This window comes from Bos taurus, chromosome 10, assembly GCF_002263795.3.
Source record: "Bos taurus isolate L1 Dominette 01449 registration number 42190680 breed Hereford chromosome 10, ARS-UCD2.0, whole genome shotgun sequence".
Taxonomy (NCBI): Eukaryota; Metazoa; Chordata; class Mammalia; order Artiodactyla; family Bovidae; genus Bos; species Bos taurus.
In genome coordinates, this window is record NC_037337.1 from 100735971 (window position 1) to 100757322 (window position 21352).

Here is a 21352-nt window from a genome sequence, read left to right on the forward strand (position 1 = left end):
CCCAGGAATCAAACTCTCATCTCTTACATCTCCTGTGTTGGCAGGTGGGTTCTTACCACTAGTACCATCTGGGAAGCCTGATTTGCAGTTGACACCACCCAAATGGCAGAAAGTGAAGAGGAACTAAAGGACCTCTGGATGTAGGTGAAAGAGGAGAGTGAAAAAGCTGGCTTAAAACTCAACATTCAAAAAACTACGATCATGGTATCTGGCCCCATCACTTCATGGCAAATAGATGGGAAAAACATGGAAACAGTGGCAGATTTTATTTTCTTGGGCTCCAAAATAACTGCTGACTGTAACTGCAGCCATGAAATTGAAAGACGCTTGCTCTTTGGAAGGAAAGCTATGACAAACCTAGACAGCATATTAAAAACAAAGACATCATTTGCCAACAAAGGTCCATATAATCAAGCATAAAGAAGGCTAGGTACCGAAGAATCGATGCTTTTGAACTGTGGTGTTGGAGAAGACTCTTGAGAGTCCCTTGGACTGCAAGGAGATCCAACCAGTCCATCCTAAAGGAAATCAGTCCTGAATATTCACTGAAAGAACTGATGCTGAAGCTGAAGCTCCAATACTTTAGCCACCTGATGCGAAGAGCTGACTCACTGGGAAAGACCCTGATGCTGGGAAAGATTGAAGGCGGGAGGAGAAGGGGGCCATAGAGGATGAGATGGTTAGATAGCATCCCCAACTCAATGGACTTGAGTTTGTGCAAACTCCAGAGATGGTAAAGGACAGGGAAGCCTGCCCTGCTGCAGTCCATGGGGTCCCAAAAAGCTGGGCAAGACTGAGAAACTAACAGTGTGTCGGTGGGTAGAATTAGGTCAGTTCATGAACATGTGGATGGGAAAATAATTGATATTTATTTTCACTAGCTCTGTGGCATCACTGACTCGATGGACGTGAGTCTGAGTGAACTCCGGGAGTTGGTGATGGAGAGGGAGGCCTGGCGTGCTGCAATTCATGGGGTCGCAACGAGTCGGACACGACTGAGCGACTGAACTGAACTAAAATTTAGAAATTCAGCAATCAATGTAGACAACAGACCACAGTAATCTTTTGGTACCTATGATTTAGTCATTAATAAGAATACATATGTTTTTATATTACACTACAGTCTTTGTAAGTATCTCAAAATATTATGTTCATCAGTACTTGGAAATTTATAGTAGCTATTAGATTTCCTGCTAAATCTTGTTATTTTAAAAAGAAGCACATTTACTATGTATCATAGTATGTCATAAATTTTAATTAATTACTGAATTTTAGCATAATTGATTTCCTTTGTAATCCTATAATTTTTATCTTAGCCACTTAAAAACGCACTAGAGGATCCATAGCATAAAAAAGGTTAGAAACTCATTCTCTAGAAGTGTATCTGTATGACTTCAATGTGAAAAAGGATTTCTTAAACAAGAGAAAAATACCAGCATAAAGGAAAAGAATGATAAAATTGACTAGATTAGAAATTGTAAACTTTTCCCATCAAATATACCGAAGATGGTCCCTGAATTACTGATTTACAATTTTTTTTTTACCTTATGACAGTATCACCATCTTTATTTTCCAGGAGACTCAGAGAAAGCCACAACACTGCTTATTCAGAGCCTGGATTTGAAACACATTTTTTGATACCACATCTGCCCATTTAATGATAGCTGTCATATTTATAACACTCACTAAGATTCATGGAGGGTTGACCAAAGACACTTATTCCTTGGAAGAAAAGTTATGACCAACCTAGACAGCATATACTCCAGTACTCTTGCCTGGAAAGTCCCATGGACGGAGGAGGCTGGTGGGCTGCAGTCTGTGGGGTCGCTAAGAGTCAGACACGACTGAGCAACTTCACTTTCACTTTTCCTTTCACGCACTGGAGAAGGAAATGGCAACCCACTCCAGTGTTTTTGCCTGGAAAATCCCAGGGACGGGGGAGCCTGGTGGGCTGCTGTCTATGGGTTGGACAGAGTTGGACACAACTGAAGCAACTTAGCAGCAGCAGCAGACAGCATATAAAATGCAGAGACATTACTTTGCCAACAAAGGTCCGTCTAGTCAAAGCTATGGTTTTTCCAGTGGTCATGTATGGATGTGAGAGTTGGACTATAGAGAAAGCTGAGCGTCGAAGAATTGATGCTTTTCAACTGTGGTGTTGGAGAAGACTCTTGAGAGTCCTTGGACTGCAAGGAGATCCAACCAGTCCATCCTAAAGGAAATCAGTCCTGAATATTCATTGGAAGGACTGACAATGAAGCTGAGGCTCCAATACTTTGGCCACATGATATGAAGAATTGACTCATTTGAAAAGACCCTGATGCTGGGAAAGATTGAAGGTGGGAGGAGAAGGGGACAACAGAGAATGAGATGGTTGGATAGCATCACCGACTCAATGGACATGAGTTTGAGTAAACTCCGGGAGTTGGTGATGGACAGGGAGGCCTGGTGTGCTGCAGTCCATGGGGTCACAAAGAGTGAGACACGACTGAGTGACTGAACTGAACTGACTGACCACATGCCACCCACTCAACATTCAGGTCCTTATTCAAATGTCACCTTTTCAGAAAGGCCTTCCCCTGGCCAGCCAATCTTATGTTATTTTTCTTAATGGTACAACCACCTTTAAAAAAGTATTTTTATTATTTACTTATTTGGCAGAGCTGTGTGGCATGCAATATCTTAGTTTCCTGACCAGGAATCAAACACTTGCCCCTGTACCAGGAACACAGGGTCTTAACCAATGGCCTTCCATGGAAGTCGGTGATCAGCCGATTTTAGAATAGCACATAGGCCCTGCTTTCCATCCCTCTCTGTCCCCTGTCCCATCTTATTTTTCTTCATAGTGCTAATCACTGCCTGGTTCCATGTTGTACTTACGTGTTTTATTTGGCTCCCGTCAGGGTCTCCCACCAGAATGTGCGCCTGCTGATGCGTGGTCGACCCCAGGTCAACCAGCCCCACGCACCGCAGGGTGTTCCAGCCCTTTCAGATGCTGCTTTCTGTGTGCCTGCTGTGTGTCAGCGCAGCACACAGGCCAGTCTCTCTTCCTCAGTTTATGTGTGAAGATGCTGTGCTCATCTCTCAGGGCTGCGGGAACAGACGCTCACCCTCGTGGTGACTGAACACAGCCGCGATGTGCCCTCCCACAGCGTTGGTGGCTAGAGCCTGAAATCCAGGCCGCGGCAGGGCCCTGCCCCCTCTGGAGGCAGGGTCCACCCCCAGCGCAGGACCCCTGCCTGTTCTTCCAGGCTCTGCTGGGAGCCTGAAACCTGCCATTGCCCTTGGCTTGTAGTCGCATCCCTCCAAGCCTGCCTCCACGGTCACAGGGCCTCTCCCTTGTCTCTCTCCATGTCTAAATTTCCTCTCCTTTCTGTTATAAAGACATGAGTCCTTGGATACAGGTCTCACCCCAAGCCTGGATGGTCTATTTCCAGATAAGGCCACATGAATGGCCTTCAAGTGGACATGAATTTGGGGAGGACACCCTTCACTCCAGGGCTTCCCTGGTGGTGCAGTGGTAAAGAATCCGCCTGCCAGTCCAGGAGACGCAAGAGATGCGGCTTCCATCTCTGGGTTGGAAAGATCCCCTGGAGAAGGACATGGCAACCTGCTCCAGTGTTCTTGCCTGGAGAATCCCATGGACAGAGGAGCCTGGTGGGCTACAGTCCATGGGGTCGCAAAGAGTCAGAAAATCAGCTTCCCAGGGTCATGGAGTAAGAGGTTCGAGCCTGGGTCTGCTCTGCCTCTGAGCCAAAGCGCTCTATCACCACCCTTTGCTGCCGCTCAGTTGTCTCCATTTGAGGAATTGAATCAGTTTTATTACCTTCAAATTGCTGGACGCGAGCATCCTAACAGCATTTCAGACACGAGGGCCCTGGAAATCTCATTTCTGCTGGTCCAGGCCCTCCAGGGAGCAGTGCTTTTTCACACTTTCTAGGTCCTTGGAAATGCGCTTCCAGAAGCCAGTTCCCTGGCTGGGAGATCTTTCCGGGTCATACCCTCAGTCACTTTCCCTGATGAAGCTTCCCGAACCTGGTGTCTATCTTGAACCTGAAAACAGGAACAACTGCTTCCCACTGGCGTCTAATAACGAAGTTGGGAACAGAGTCCTGAGGCTCAGTTACAAGATACTGAAAGCAAATGCACACGAAACGATCTGACAGGGACTTCTCTGGTGGTTGCAGGAGTTAGGGATCCACCTGCCAGTGCAGGGGACCCGGGTTCCATCACTGGTCCAGGAAGATCCCACAAGCGGCCACTGCGAAGCCTGCACTCTACAGCGGGTGCTCCAAACAGGGGAGGCCACCCGGACACGCCGCCCGCGCCCCACAGTGGAGGGCAGGCCCTGGTCGCCGCAACAGAGGAAACCTGAGTGCGGCAGTGGAGATGCGTGCAGCCAAAAACACACTCGTCAGTTAATTTCTAAAGAATCTGACAAGTGTCCAACCAACCATATCCCACTCCTTTTTTCGGGCCAGCTCGTTATTCCTTCACGTTTGCTTAAAAGCCCACCCCATTTTGCTTTCCGGATTGGCTCTGCCTAATGCCCTGTGTGGATTTCTTCCTTTCCCAAGAAGAATTGTAAACCGCGCAACAGAGATGCCCTCTCCTCCTTGTTATGACAATTCACTGTCTAATGCATGTCACTGAGATCTAAACTCACTAGGGAAAAATTCTCTTTTATTTGAAAGGTTTCCTTCTCTTTACTGTAGTCTGTTTACCAGCTAAACTAAGCCAGCAACTAGGTTTAATACATTTGCCTACCTGCTGTTCACCAAGCTTGCTTCTCTCCACACCTTTGCACTAGCTTTTCCCTCTGTTGAGAACTACTTTTCCCCATGGAGTTTTTTTTTAATTAAGGTAACATTGGTTTATCACATTATATAAATTACACAGGTGCAATAATATTTTATTTCTATAATAATATTTTATTTCTATATACCCTGGGCTTTCCTGATGTCTCAGTGGTAAATAATCCACCTTCTAATGCAGGAGGATGCCAGTTCTATCCCTGGGTCGGGAAGATCCCCTGGAGAAGGAAACGGCAACCCATTCCAGTGTTCTTGTCTGGGACATCCCATGGACTGAGGAGCCTGGCGGGCTACAGCCCATGGGGTCGCAAGAGTCTGACACAATTTAGTGACAGTGACCACACATACCCTACAGTGTGATCAACAGCAAGAAGGTCCCACCCATCACGGTAGAGTTGATCCCCTTGCTCATTTCATCGCTCCCCACCGCACCCGCCACACTCCTCTCTCTCGGAATCATTCTTTTCTCTGTATCTAAGTGTTTGTTTTTGTTTGGTTTGGTCGTTTGTTTTCGTTCTTTGTTTGTTTGACTTTTTGCATTTCACATTTGAGTGAAGTCATATGGTACATGAGGATACGGAGAAAAGGGAACCCTTCTGCACTGTTGGTAGGAATGTAAACTGGAGCAGCCACTATGGAAGACAGTGGGAAGGTTCCCGAAAAAAATTAAGAATAACTAGCATATAATCCAGAAATTCTGGATATTTATCCCAAGAACATGAAAACACTGATTTCAACATATGCACTCTTATGCTCATTAATTTCAATAGCCAAGGTCTGAAAACAACTTAAAGTGAAGTCGCTCAGTCGTGTCCGACTCTTGAGACCCCCTGGACTGTAGCCCGCCAGGCTCTGTCCGTGGGACATCCCAGGCAAGAATACTGGAGTGGGTTGCCATTTCCTTCTCCAGGGGATCGTCCCAACTGAGGGACTGAACCTGGGTCTCCTGAATTGCAAGCAGATTCTTTGCTATCTGAGCCACAAGGAAAGAACCTAAGTGCCCATCAATAGATGAACGGATAAAGAAGATGTCTGTATGTATATATATACATACATACATGGTGGAATGTTATTCAGCCATAAAAAGATGAAAGCTTGCGATTGGCATTAAATGGGTGAACCTTGAGGATACTACGCTAGGGGAAACAAGTCAGAGGGAGCAGGATAAATACTCCTGTGGGTTTCGTGGCCCGTTTCCTCACTCCTTCAGTCCTCTGTGCCTCTGTCACGTTCGCAGATTCGTGCCCAGACTAGTCTTTAAATGAAGCATGGCCTGGTGCCCACCACCAGCTTCTACTCCCCTTTGTTCCCGCTTAATGTCTCCTGTGTCGTTATACGTTGATCTGGGCTTTCATCTGCGCTCCTCATCTAGGGTATCGGCTTCATGAGAGCAGGACTGTCCTGGTCTGTTCAGTGCCCCGCCGTGTCCCTGGAGCCCAGAGTAGCAGCAGGTTGGAGCCGTTCCAAGAGCTCACTTTAGGCTGAGCGCTCAGCACATATTTGCATAAATAAGTGATCTCAAATTTTAGTACAGACATTGAGTCAACATTCAAATTTCTGTCTCTGTGCCCATTCTCCTAAGGGAGGCAAAGGATGTACTTTGCTTTGTTTGCCCTCAAGGTCTTGCAGCAGGGGACGTCATTTAGCTGAGGAAGGAATTTTGACCCTCAACATTTACATCAAGGCTTCCTTAATGTGGGGGTGGCACGAGCCCCTTTCAGAGTCGGATGCAGAGGACAAAACTTCTCCTTTTGGAACGTTTTGCATACGATCAAGGTTGGGTGGCAGAGCTTCACGAGCACCCCCCAGCCCTCTGCTGCCTGCCTCCTAGGTTCAAACGTGCCTGCCCCAGAGCTAAAGTTTGTTGAATGCATGAAGAATGTATGTTATCAGTTGTCAGCTATATACCAAATGTATTTGTTTCCTAGGGCTGCAACAAAGTACCACAAATGGGATGGCTTAAAACACAGAAATACTTTCTCTCATAATCCTGCAGGGTGGAAGTCCAGAGTCAGCATCACTGGACTGAAACCAAGGAGTGGGCAGGACACGACCCCACCCCCCCGGAGGTCCTGGGCGAGAATCCGCTCCTTGCTCCTTCAGTTTCTGGGGGTTCCCGCATCCCTCGGTCTGAGGTTGCACCTCCCAGATCTCTCCTCCATGAGCACGTGACCTTCTAATGTGTAGGAGTAAGACCTCCCTCTTATACACGTTCTTGGGGTCCCCTGGGGGTCCAGTGGTTGAGAATCTGCCTGCCAGTGCAGGGAACACAGGTTTGATCCCTGGTCCGGGAAGATTCCACATGCAGCGGGGCAACGACACCCACAAGCCACAACAACCGAACCCTTCACACCTGGAGCCCCTGCTCTGCAACAAGAGAAGTCACTGCAGTGAGAAGCCCTCTCAGTGAACGAAAATCAGCTTCCTACCACCCCAACCAGAGACAGCCCATGGAGCCACGAAGATCCATCACAGCCCCAATCAATCAATTAATATGTTAATACATTAAAAAAATGGAGTATGTGGTGCAACCAGAATTCACAGACATTATTTTAAGCAATACATGTTATTGCATTTAGGGTTCACCATGGAAATGTGGGGTGATCATCTTTCCATCTCAAGATCATTAGCTTAATCACTTCTGCAAAGTTCTTTAAAAAAAGAAACCTTTATAAGGCAACATGTGCATGCCCCAGAGATTATTACCTGATATCCATTAGTATTATTCATTGAGGGGATCTCTCTTCCGCCTGCTACACCAAATAAAGAAAATCACGGCATGAATGAAAACACACAGAGAATTATTTGGGGATTTTCACTGAGTTCTGTATCCGAGTGTGACTAAATTTCCAGTGTTCACAGTATTTAAAATAAGGAAGCCAGAGGGTGAAAGACAGACACCCTCCCCATCCAACTGCCCCTCCACCCACCTCCACCAGGCGTTGTTTAAAAGCCACAGGAGGAATTTCAGGTTGCCTGGGGACCAGAAGCAAATAAGAGGGCGCAGTCAGAGCCGTTTAAATGGCCCCATAGGCGAGTGTGTCCGCTACTGTCAGTAGGAAGGTGAGAGCCCGTTTGTCTGAATGCACCGGTGCCCGATTCCATTGCGAGTTAACAGTATGTACAGTGTTCCCACCTTCCCAGTGCCCCAGAGGCAGCGCAAAAACAATCTACCTGCCGTAAACCTGGTGACTGTTGAGGAGGAGAAATAGGATTTAAAGCCGTAGCTCCGAGGCAATACCAGGAGCCTGAGCAGAGTCATCAAGACTGAGTGGCAAACCTTTTCTGAGAAGGGTGGTTGGATTTCCATCAGCTGCCCCCCCCCACTGGGGAATTAATTAAAATAACCAAGAGAGCATCATTAGGCTAGAGGGTCACAATTGCCTTTTCTTCTTGGCAAGTTAATGGGGCCTTATTGTTGTTTGGTCTGTAACTCATGTCCAACTCTGCAACCTTATGAACTGCAGCATGCCAGGCTTCCCTGTCCTTCACTATCTTCTGGAGTCTGCTCAAAATCCATTGACTTGGTGATGCTATCTAGCCATCTCATCTTCTGTCATCCTCTTTACCTCCTGTCTTCAGTCTTTCCTGGCATTAGGGGTTTTCCCAATGAGTCAGCTCTTCACATCAAGTGGCCAAAGTATTGGAGCTTCAGCATCAGTCCTTCCAATGAATACTCAGGCCTGATTTCCTTTACAATTGACTGGATGGATCTCCTTGCAGTCTAAGGGACTCTCAAGAATCTTCTCCAACACCACAGTTAGAAAGCATCAATTCTTTGGTGCTCAGCCTTCTTTATGGTCTAACTCTCACATCCGTACAGGAAAAACCATAGCTTTGACTACACAGACCTGTTAGGAAACTAAAGTGTCTGCTTTTTAATATGCTGTGTAGATTCTTCAAAGTTTTTCTTCCAAGGAGCAGGCGTCTTTTAATTTCCTTGCTGCAGTCACCGTTCACAGTGATTTTGGAGCCCAAAAATACATGGGGCTTAATATTTGTCTAACATCTACCTGGTCTCTTAAATAAGTGTGCTATGCCACTGTGTACTATGCCAGTACTCTGGCCACCTGATGTGAAGAGCTGACTCATTGGAAAAGACCCTGATGCTGGGAGGGATTGGGGGCAGGAGGAAAGGGGGGACAGAGGATGAGATGGCTGGATGGCATCACCAACTCGATGGACATAAGTTTGAGTGAACTCCAGGAGTTGGTGATGGACAGGGAGGCCTGGCGTGCTGGGATTCATGGGGACACAAAGAGTCAGACATGACTCAGTGACTGAACCGACTGACTGACCGATGCCATTGTATTCTGCAGTGTTGACAGCTGTCACGTATCCCTAATTCCTCTAAGCAATCAAGCAGGTAACTTTCTTATGTCTCTTCTGTCAAACATGCAAAAGACTTCTCCAGGAGGCTCACTGGGTCTAGGCCCTGAGCGTGGCACCAAAATTTGACGGGTGAGAAACAGACCCTCCGCTTGAGGATCCCACGGCCTGGAGCAAGCAGGAAATTGTACATAGCTGGCATTTGGAATGTGACCTTTCCAGACGCTTGGAATCCTCGTTAGAGCCCAAGTGGAGGGCAATCATTCTTCTGAGGAAAAAGATGCTCCAGAAGTCTCCTGTGTTGTGAACACGTGTGAGGCAGGAGCAAGGTCTGTGGCAGTGCTGAGCCACGCTGCATGTGGGAACCTGAGGCCAAAGGAAAGAAATCAGGGATCCTGATTCTTAGCCCTTTAATGATAATAGTCATCGAGATGTCCCTGCTGGCCCACTGTTGGGACACCGTGCTTCCACGACGCCCAGAGGGCATGGGTTTGATCCCTGGCTGGGGAACTAGCTTCCCACATGCCTCGTGTTGTGGCCCCAAAATAGAAAACAAACAAACAAAAATAATAACAGTAACCTTGACGCCAGGCTCAGGCCACTTCTCCTTACCGTAGGGGACTGGGAGAAGATAACGTGCTATCTTCTCACCGACTCAGGTTATGGACAGATGCATGAAATATGCAGGTGGTAACATGGAATAGCATCTCTTCCTTCATGTCCACTGATTTAGGGATCAAACCCCTGGCGCCTGCACTGCAGGTAGATTCTTTATCACTGAGCCGTATACTTCATTTTTTTAATGTATTTTTTTAATTTAAAAAAATGCAAAAAAAAAAAACTTTATTAAAGAAGCTGTTGCAATGGTTTAAGAGAAAAATAGGTGGGTCAGTGCTAAAGTATGGTTCACAGTAGAAAGTTACTTTTTTCCCTGCAGGAATTTGGGTAATAAAATACATTATGTGTGCATTTTTATTATTGCAAAATGAAGCAGTTCATCTAAACTGACCCCCAAAATCTGAAATCACTGAGCAAATGTAAACAGAACACAGGAGATCAAAAATAATCCCATTTCTGGACCACTTTTGCTTGAGCCTGGCCACACATTAGCGTCACTGGGGAGGTTTGTAAAAATACTGATGGCCAGGCCCCGCCTGCAGAGGTTCTGATTTAGCTGATTTGGAGTGGGGCCGACAGCAGTATTTTTAAAACACATCCCCAAACGGTTCTACTGTGCAGCTGGAGTGGAGAACCACCAGACCATTGAAGTAAATTGCCAGCCAGCACATAATTCATAACTGTCTTTAAAAATCACAGTGCCTGCTGAGCAACCAGCACTGAGTCACCGTGCTCTTCTGCAGCTGGTTTACCAAGGGCTCTCTCTTTTACTTTTCGTTGACATACACTATCCGTACAGACCTGTATCATAAGTGTATAGCTCAGTGCATTTTCACCAACTGGATGCAGCCATATCACCAGCACCAACATCAAAAACAGAGCTCTAGAAATATCAATAACCTCAGATATGCAGATGACACCACCCTTATGGCAGAAAGTGAAGAGGAACTAAAAAGCCTCTTGATAAAGGTGAAAGAGGAGAGTGAAAAAGTTGGCTTAAAGCTCAACATTCAGAAAACAAAGATCATGGCATCCGGTCCCATCACTTCATGGGAAATAGATGGGGAAACAGTGGAAACAGTGTCAGACTTTAGTTTTCGGGGCTCCAAAATGACTGCAGATGGTGACTGCAGCCATGAAATTAAAAGGCGCTTACTCCTTGGAAGGAAAGTTATGACCAACCTAGATAGCATATTCAAAAGCAGAGACGTTACTTTGCCAACAAAGGTTCGTCTAGTCAAGGCTATGTTTTTCCTGTGGTCATGTATGGATGTGAGAGTTGGACTGTGAAGAAGGCTGAGCGCCAAAGAATTGATGCTTTTGAACTGTGGTGTTGGAGAAGACTCTTGAGAGTCCCTTGGACTGCAAGGAGGTCCAACCAGTCCATTCTGAAGGAGATCAGCCCTGGGATTTCTTTGGAAGGAATGATGCTAAAGCTGAAACTCCAGTACATTGGCCACCTCATGTGAAGAGTTGACTCATTGGCAAAGACTCTGATGCTGGGAGGGATTGGGGGCAAGGAGGAGAAGGGGACGACAGAGGATGAGATGGCTGGATGGCATCACTGACTCGATGGACATGAGTCTCAGTGAACTCCGGGAGTTGGTGATGGACAGGGAGGCCTGGTGTGCTGTGATTCATGGGGTTGCAAAGAGTCGGACACGACTGAGCAACTGATCTGATCTGACCGTGTCCCCAGGAGCACCCTTGTTCATTCCAGATTGTCCCGCAGTGTTTTCGCTTACCTTTTTGGTGCTAATTTTCACTGGGTATTTGAGTTGTAATCAGTAGAAATCTCCATAATAAGTTTCCTTAATTCATCTGTCACATCTCTAGCTCATTCTGAAATTCGTGTAGAAGTATTAGTGAAAGTCAAAGTGTTAGGGTTTTTTTTGCTCAGTCGTGTCCGACTCTTTGCGATCCTATGGACTGTAGCCCACCAGGCTCCTCTGTGCATGGGGATTCTCCAAGCAAGAATACTGGAGTGGATTGCCATTCCCTTCTCCAGGGGATATTCCCAGCCCAGGGATTGAACCCAGGTCTCCCGCATTGCAGGCAGAGTCTCTACCCTATTTAGCCACAAGATGCTTGTCACCCAGACTGTTTACAATAGAAAGGAATGGGGAGAGGGAAGTACAGTTAAATATCTAATTACAGGATTCAATTACACATTTTTAAAATTAATAAAAAATCTTTTAACATTCATATAAGACTGTCCAGTTTTATGCTATAAATTAGACAGTCCAGTCACTGAGTTGTGTCCGACTATTTGTGACCCCATGGACTGCAGCATGCCAGGCCTCCCTGTCCATCACCAACTCCTGGAGCTTACACAAACTCATGTCCATCGAGTCGGTGATGCCATCCAACCATCTCATTCCCTATCGTCCCCTTCTCCTCCTGCCCTCAATCTTGCCCAGCATCAGGGTCTTTTCCAATGAGTCAGCTCTTCGCATCAGGTGGCCAAAGTATTGGAGCTTCAGCTTCAGCATCAGTCCTTCCAATGAATATTCAAGACTGATTTCCTTTAGGATAGACTGGTTTGATCTCCTGGCAGTCCAAGGGACTCCCAAGAGTCTTCTCCAACAGCACAGTCCAAAAGCATCAATTCTTTGAAGCTCAGCTTTCTTTATAGTCCAACTCTCATATCCACACATGACTACTGGAAAACCATAGCTTTGACTACACCAATCTTTGTTGGCAAAGTAATGTCTATGCTTTTTAATATGCTGTCTAGGTTGGTCATAGCTTTTCTTCCAAGGAGCAAGCATCCTTTAATTTCACGGCTGCAGTCACCATCTGCAGTGATTTTGGAGCCCAAGAAAGTAAAGTCTGTCACTGTTTCCATTGTTTCCTCATCTATTTGCTATGAAGTGATGAAACCAGATGCCATGATCTTAGTTTTCTGAATGTTGAGTTTTAAGCCAACTTCTTCACTCTCCTCTTTCATCAAAGGCTCAGGTCCTCTTCATTTTCCGCCATAAGGGTGGTGTCATCTGCATATCTGAGGTTATTGATATTTCTCCCAGCAATCTTGATTCCAGCTTGTGCTTCATCCAGCCCAGCGTTTCTCATGATGTACTCTGCATATGAGTTAAATAAGCAGGGTGACAATATACAGCCTTGACGTACTCCTTTTCCGATCTGGAACCAGTCTGTCGATAGGGTAATAGGATAAAGAAAGATCTTTGGCAAAAAAAAAAAAAAAAAGATAAATTTTCCCAGCAAAACTCTAGAATAGCACTGTTATGGATGCCCCCTCCTCCCTCATTCATATGTTAAAGTCCTAACCCAGTACTTCAGAATGTGACACCATTTGGAGATAATGCCTTTCAAGAGGTGATTAAGTTAGAATGAGGCTGTAAGTATGGACCCTAATGCAGTATGAGTGGTGTCCATTTAAGAAGAGGAGATCAAACCCAGACCTGCACAGAAGGATGACCACGTGAAGATGCAGGGAGAAGATGGACATCCACAAACCAAGGAGCGCGGTCACAGGAGAAGCCAAGCCCCGGCACTTTGATCTTGGACTTCTAGCCTCCAGAACTATGAGAAAATAAATTTCTGTTGTGTTGAGCCACCAGTCTGTGGTATTTGCGTGTATCATTTGACTCAGCAGTTCCTTCTCCAGGTACAGACTTTAGAGAAACTCTCACAAATGTAAGAGCAGAGAAGCACACTGTGTTGTCTGCAGTGCTGATTCTCATAGCAAAAAAACCTGAGCTGTAATTTAAATATCCACCATGAGTGGAATAAATAAATGCATTGCACGTATTCCTACAACGGTCTATTACACTGCGGTTAAAGTGAATGAACTAGATATGCAACAACCCAAATACGTTTCTCAAAATTTATTGCTGAATGAAAAACAGCTAGTTACAGAAAGATAAATCCACTGTGATAGCATTTATCTTAAAATGCTGAAAAACCAGGGAAGGGGCTTCCCTGGTGTCTCAGTGGTAAGGAATCTGCCTGTCAATACGGGGGACATGGGTTCGATCCCTGATCTGGGAAGACCCCACAAGCCACGGTCCAACAGAGCCCATTGCCACAACGACTGAGCCCGTGCCCCAGAGCCTGCAAACTGCACTGCTGAGCCCACATGCCACAACCACTGCAGCCCGAGCGCCCCAGAGCCAGAGCTCCGCAACCAGAGAAAAACACCGCAGTGAGAAGCCCGCACACCGCAGCCAGAGGAAAGCCTGTGGGCAAGAAAGGCCAGTACGGGCCTCTGCAGGAGAGGAAGAAACTGCAATTTTACCACTGATATTTGTTTTATCAGAAAGGAACCGAGGCAAGTATGACACAATGTTGACATTTGCTGTTTCTGAGGGATAGGCGCATGGTGTTATCCTCTGCTGTTTTCTATGGCTTATAAATTTGTCAAAAAAACCCCAAAAAACCCCACAGTAGATGGACTGATAAAAAGAAATACATACAATAGAGACTTTATTGCCAAAATGGAATACAGAGAAGAGCAATCCAATCAGACATCGAGCAAAATTCCAGGCATTGAAAAGTGGGAGACAAAAAACCGTGAATCATTTAAGGTAGAACCATGAGTTCCAACCTCTGTCTCAAAGAATATCCAGAAGGCGAATGTATAGAGAAAATAATAAAATAAATTATACCCCCAATTTTCAAAGCTAAAGAGAGTATCAAGTCTTTACATTTTAGTATGAAGTCAAAAAGCTATTGAAAAGAAACATGGGCAAGAGTCTGGCATATCCAGCACTGGATGTATTAGTAACATTTTTGCGAACACAGAAAAAAATCCCAGACAGAAAAAAATTTCAATAGTTTAACATCAAAGGAAGAAGAAACAGATGGATATCAGCCTTCTCAAATTCAATGAGTATAAAATTCTGTAAGTTATAGTGCCATAGAATTCTGTGAGCAAAACATTATCTAAGAAATTAATTTTAGAGGGGCAAGGACCTAGGAGGTATCTCTCCATGAACCCTTTCTGAAAGATTCTCTACAGGATGTACTCCAACAGCAGGGAAAATGAATCCAAGAAAGAGGGAAACAGGATGCAAGCAACAGTGACGTACAAAGAAGCTAGTAAAACCAGGAAAGCCCACATCACCAAAGATATGGCTATGAAGCTTAGTGAATAGTTGGGGGAAAATTCCAACTGTTCAATTCAAAAAGATTTCAACAAATCTTGGGAATTGGTGAAGGGCGAATTCATGGAGAGGGAAGAAATGATAAAATGTTGAGGTCCAGCCTTCTGAATGAGGATAGACAATACATATTATTTGCTTTTCAACATCAGTGGAAATATATACACTCAGCTATGCTAAGTAAAACGTAAAAAATAAATGCTTGAAGAAAATAATGAAATCAGAATGTATATTTAGCAAACTGCTGCTGCTAAGTTGCTTCAGTCGTATCCGACTCTGTGCAACCCCATAGATGGCAGCCCACCAGGCTCCCCCATCCCTGGGATTCTCCAGGCAAGAACACTGGAGTGGGTTGCCATTTCCTTTTCCAATGCATGAAAGTGAAAAGTGAAAGTGAAGTCGGTCAGTCATGTCTGACTCTTAGTGACCCCATGGACTGTAGTCCACCAAGCTCCTCCATCCATGGGATTCTCCAGGCAAGAGTACTGGAGTGGGGTGCCATTGCCTTCTCCGATTTAGCAAACTACTAAAGGATAAATAGTAGTAAAGGAAAAAAAGAAACTAGTAAATCTATTACAGTTTGACTCCGTCTTCCCCCTACCTTCAAAGTGAAAAAAACAGATGCTCAAAACCAGAGTGCTTCTACAAAGGTAACTCAGGTTTGATTTTAATCACCCAGCAGCTGTTCCTTCAGTAACTGTGTAAGAGGAAACCCCGAAGCCAGTGGTTCTCAGGGTTCGTATAAATAGAGATGGCTGGGCCCAACCGTCAAATTTCTGATTCGGTGAGTTTGGAATGGGGACCAAAAGTTTGCCTTTCTAACAAGTTTCCAGGTGATGTGGTCCAGAGACCACACTTTGAGAACCACTGCCTGTGGTGAATGAATCTGCCCCATTACACACAACTGTGAGTATTCGGTGATTTTCCACTTTCTTTTCGTGCTTATTGAAGAGCACAGTTCTGGGACCCAGTGAAGGTCCTACAAATTCCTGATTACCAAGAAGAGGTAATTTTTATTCAGAAGAATGTTGTTCAAGAAAGCCTGCTTCTGGAGACACGAGTTTGATCCCTGGGTTGGGAAGGTCCCCTGGAGAGGGAAATGGCAGCCCACTTCAGTATTCTTGCCTAGGAAATCTCAAGGATGGAGGAGCCTGGGGGGCTACAGTCCATGGGGTCACAAAGAATCAGACATGACTGAGTGACTGAACAGCAACAACAAAATCTCCAGTAGTCTACCTAATACCATATTAACAACCTAGGCCACAATGTCCCAGGGTGGTAAGTTACATAAGCACAACTTTTCTAGCCATTAACACATAGCTGTCTTTAACACTGTTTAAAAAGGAAGAAGAAGAAAGCCTGTTTCTGATGAAGGAATGTCCTAAGTGAAAGTGAAAGTCGTCCAGTCCTGCTTTACTCTTTGCAACCCCATGGACTATACAGTCCATGGAGCTCTCCAAGCCAGAATGCTGGAGTGGGTAGCCTTTTCCCTTCTCCAGGGGATCTTCCCAACCCATGGATCAAACCCAGGTCTCTCGCATTGCAGGCAGATTCTTTACCAGCTGAGCCACAAGGGAAGCCCGAAATGTCCTAAGTATTTTTTAAATTAAGTAAAAGGAAGAGGAGGGCAGTTGCAGAAGCCAGGCCATTCACGTGGAAACGCTGGTAGACCATGCCTCGGAACAACCTTCTCTTACTCGGGCATAAAACAAGCATTCTCTGACATTCATAGGTCATTTCATAAACCACTTAAGAAATTCTGAGGTTGCCAAGTGGATTAGACAGAACTCTTTGTTTCAGCTTTTTAAAACCCTACATTAAAACAGACTTGAGCCAAAAAAAGGTGTGTTATTGATCCCCTGTAACTTAAACCCCAAGGGTTGTTAACTGTAGGCCTAAGAGGACCCAGGTATTCAAATGATTGTATCAGGGCCCCGTCTCTCTCGGCTCTGTTTTCCTCTGGGATGCTTCACTCTAGGTGGCCATTTAACACTCAGCAGGGTCTGGGAGCTGGAAACTTGTAAATGCCTTGATAGCCAAGAACCCTAGTAGGAAGAGAACGCTTCCTTTCCACATCACCAGCCAGACTCCCAAGTTTGACTCCCATTGGCCAGTCTGCAATCGAGTGCCCATCAACATCGAGCCAATCCATGCCCAGAAGATGCTCTGCTTCTTCAGGGCTCTGCTCTGATTGGCTAGACCAGCTCACAGGGGTGTGGCAGCCCCGCTCCAATCAGAATTACTGAGTGTGGGGGAGGCCAGCTCCACAGAAGAGTGCGGTTACAAAAAGCAAGGGAGGAGCCCGGGCCAACGAAAGTAATTTGCGAACCCAGAGCTGTTTTTATCTTGTCAGATTAATAGTACATTAAATAAAATAAGATAAATACAATTACTATGTAATTTCATGATCATTTCCTGAAGGAAAGCCCATTTTAAACAAGGAACAAAAACAGAATAGAAATTATCCAAACAGAGAGTTCTCTTTTATTTAAATACAGGTAGCTTTATACAAAGCTTGATACATTTTCCTCTTTTCACAAAAACGTCGCTCAGGTAGAAAATGCATTTACTTTCCCTGTCCCCAACTCCCACCCACCAACAGGCACTGTGCCTAGAGGCCGGCAAAAATATTTTAATTTCTTTCAAAACTGAGTTAAAATAATGAAAGTTGCTTTAATATATGATCATGAGTCCGAGCTATATTATACTCATCTTTATACCAATGCAGTCATACAATGCAATTTAGTTTTTGTGTTTTTTTTTTTTTAAGGAAGACAAGGCCCATGAAGGCAAATGTGCCTTGAACCCAGGAGAGTTATAATATGGTCCTGCCTGCATCTCCTTCCCTCAAAGCCCTTTCTCACATTTCTGAAGGTGAGTGTTTCGTTTTGTCATCTCCAGAAAAGTCAGCTGTGCACCCATGTTGGCATCACTGTGTAACCCTCCCTGAGCAGCAACTGAGTCTCTACAGGGCTTGCTTAGGGGGTTTGCCTGGTGGTCCAGTGATTAGGACCCTGTGCTCCCGGTGAAGGGCGTCTGGGTTTGATCCCTGGTCAGGGAACTAGATCCCACATGTTGCAGCAACTAAAGATCCAGAGTGCTGCAGTGAAGACTGAGAATTCTGCATGCTGCCAGAAAGACCAGCACAGCTAAATAAATAATCAAAAAACAATTTTCTTTAAAGGCTTAATGGGGACATGGGGCAGCCACCAGGAGGTAAGGCAGGGGTGAGAGATGGCTTGGCGTGTGCTGGAATGGAATTCCCTCCACAATCCTATTCCTCTAATTCATTTCTCATCCTAATACCTACGCCTCATTCCCTGGTATTTCCCTCCATGCCAGGTATAGGCAAGCTAAGAGCAACTTGTCCAGGCCTCTAGAGTTGGCTCTCCCCAGCCCCTCACCACCAGCTGAGACCCTCAGTGGTGAGCTGACTCCCACATTCACATAAGACAGAAGGGAAGCTTGAACCCAAGCTTGAACCCAGGCCAACCCAAATCCAGGGCCAGGATCTTAAATGCTGCCCCACATGGCTTCCAGCTGTTCTGAAGCCCCGGCTTCCGTGTTCCTCCTGGAGTGGAGGGGGAGGCAGTGGTCGGTGGGGTGCGGTGGGGTGGGCACAAGTCCCTTCTTCTGATGCCCCATGCCCTTTGTCCTCTACCAGATCGGTGTGTTTCATGGGAAAGAACACATTGTCTTTGTAAAGCAATTACTCATAAAGTCAAAATTTCCTACGTTCTCAGACTGATTATTTCCAGGCATATTTTTTTGTGTTCTTTCACCTGTGATTTATTTTTTTCTGTCTAGTGACTCCTACAGCAAGCTCCCATAGCTCGGAAAGCCATCTACCCACTCAGCTGAGCTTGACTCACACACCATATGTTTACCCACGTGGCTCCGGGCGCTCACATCTCCCCCAAACCTCACCCGCGGGCCTCTAGGACACCGGCAATGGTGCCCTGAATTCCCCTCCATCAGCACCCCTTCCCGACTTCCTGCACTCAGCCTGCTATAATTAAACAAACAGGGTTATTTGTGACATCCTGGTTTACACATCAACAAGCTATTTTCTCTGATTTTGCTATGGATGGATTTGCTCTGCTTACATCAAACAAAAACAGCTCGCCCCCAAATGCAGAATGAGCGAGGCAGAGGAGACCGGGCCGGCAGTTACCTCGTTCCCTGGAGGCCACATCCAGCCTTGCCTTTCCCAGACTTCCTGCCTCGGGGGAGCCGGGCCGGGCGACTCAGGGGCAGACGGCCACGGAGGGTCAGGGTTCTGAGGGGGAGGAGACACAGACCCACGGAGAGGTCAGACGGGAGCTTACTGTGGCGGGTTCCAGACTGAACAGCCTAGGGGAGCAGTAGAAGTCTTCGGGGTTCCCTCCGCAAGCGTGTCCTAGGCAGGACCCTCTGGTCTCGCTTTCTAGAAATCCATCACTCTGTAGGCTTCGCTCTGTGGCCCACGTCCGCTGGCAGGGCTGGGGCTGGGGCTGGGTCCACGGCCCACAGCCTCCTCCGTCTGCCTGCAGAAGGGTGGCACCCTGCGCCGCAGCCGGAAGGACTTCTGAAAGGCTAAGTGCTTCCTGCTGCTGGTCAATTTAGGTGGGCGGAGCCTCGTTGTCTTCCAGAAGAGTCCTCCAAGGGCTCCTTGGCCCCTCTAAATCCTCCTGAATCCTGTCCTGTCTACCTCTGCCGTCCATCTCATCCCGCTCCCCACCCCAGGAACAGGCATGTTCGAGCTTCGCAAATGCACGCTTTGGACAAGCCCTCCTTCGACCATGGACGGACTCTCTCCAGCCCCCCTCGCGTGTTTCCTCTCAAGTCCTTCCTTCACTGGGCTCCTCTCCACCCTTGACCAAGCCCTCCTCTCTGTGTTCTGTCTGTCCACACCCCCATCTGCCTTACAGATGGTCGGCACGGGGTCACGGTGACTTTGCTCTCTGTCAGGCCCCAGGTTTTGTCCACACGCCGGACACATCCCAAGTCCTCCAAGATGTAGTCTAAACGAATGAATGACTCTCCCATGTGTCCAGCATCTCCTGCAGAGTAACTGGCTCTTTTTGTAAAGCCCAGGTATGAAAGCAGAGGCGCGCTGTTGCCCCATGCTGGAAACAGCTCAAAGGTCCATCCACAGTAGAAGAGATGGATGCACTGTGGCTGAGTCAGAACTAGGAAGGCTTTGTGCTCTGCATGACCGCCTCCCCAGACGTGGCTGCATTTCCCAAATGGGGAACGAAAGGTACCACTGGGCCCGAAGGAGGGGAGCCTACAGGATCCTATTTACATCAAGTACCCAGAGGGGTAAAATAAACACATGCTGTTAGCCGTCAGGAGCAGGCTTCCCCTGGAGTGGGGTGGTGAGGTCATGGTCCCCCTCTGGGTCTGGGAGCTGGGCACTCAGAGGCATGCAGCCGGAGAGGTCCCTGAGCTGTGCGCTGGAGTGGGTGCCTTTCTCTCTCATGTATCTAGGAGTACATATCACATATATATACCTTGTCACGAGGGCTCCCAAACGGGAAGGCTTGTGACACCCCATCTGCAGCAAGCTTTAACTCAGTGGCTGGGGCAGTGGGCAGGGAGGCACTGTCCGCTCTTCCCCCATCCCCTGGTGGGGGTCAGCCAGGCCCAGAAGGGATGGCCGGCCCCCAGCCCCTTTGTCTGACTCAGCGAGGCTCTGAGATTACCTCTCAGGGCTGACATCACAGCCAGCCAGAACCCCGATCCTTCTCCTCTTGAAAGGGCTTCTGGCGTTTTCAGGCCAGGAACATTCATTTGCTGCTCTCTGCTCCCGATTTACCAGCATTGTGAGAAGCTGGCTGAGAACACTCTGCAAGGTGAGTGATGAAGGGAAGCATCATGATACAGGGCAGGGGGAAGCCCAGGAAGACCTGCTGCCTCCCCAAACCCCCTGGCCATGCAGCCTGGGACAGGACAGGGAGCCCTCTGGGCCTCAGCCTCCGCCTGCTGTAGAGTGAGGAGGTGCTGGCATGTCAGACAGGCTGCGGGCCCGGGAGGCGGCAGGGGCCCAGGCAGGTGCCTGGAAACGGGCCCTGCATGCTCGGTTGAGGCTTAGACTCAGAGGAGCCTGGAAGCCCTCTGCTTCATAACCCCGTGGTGCTCTTTTGCTGGGGCTGCCAGAACCACGTACCCCAGTCTGAGGGGCTTACACCACAGCCTTGTCTCACGGTGCTGGAGGTTAGAAGTCAGAGATCAGGGTGCCGGCTGGCTTAGCTCCTTCTGTGGGCCCTGAGGGACAATCTGTCCCAAGCCTCTCACTCTGGGACGTTCCTTGATTTGTAGGAGCATCATACGATCCCCACCTCCTTTGCGCTCAGCGTCCTTGCTGAGTGCGTGTCTGTGTCCCAAATCTCCCTCCTCATTAAGGCACCTCGTGGGGCTTCCCTGGGGGTCCAGTGGCTAAGACACCACACAAGGCCCAAAGCAAGGCCCCGGGTTCAGTCC

At 47.2% G+C, this 21352-nt stretch overlaps 1 long non-coding RNA gene across 1 annotated transcript in view; it reads right to left on the reverse strand.

Moving 5' to 3' along the window:
• LOC101907140 (uncharacterized) overlaps positions 1 to 20277 on the reverse strand; it is a 104680-nt gene extending 84403 nt beyond the window's left edge. Inside the window, exon 1 of the long non-coding RNA XR_003036930.2 lies at positions 19216 to 20277. This is a non-coding gene — a long non-coding RNA (uncharacterized lncRNA). The remainder of the gene's footprint in view (positions 1 to 19215) is intronic.
• Between the last annotated feature and the right edge of the window lie 1075 nt (positions 20278 to 21352).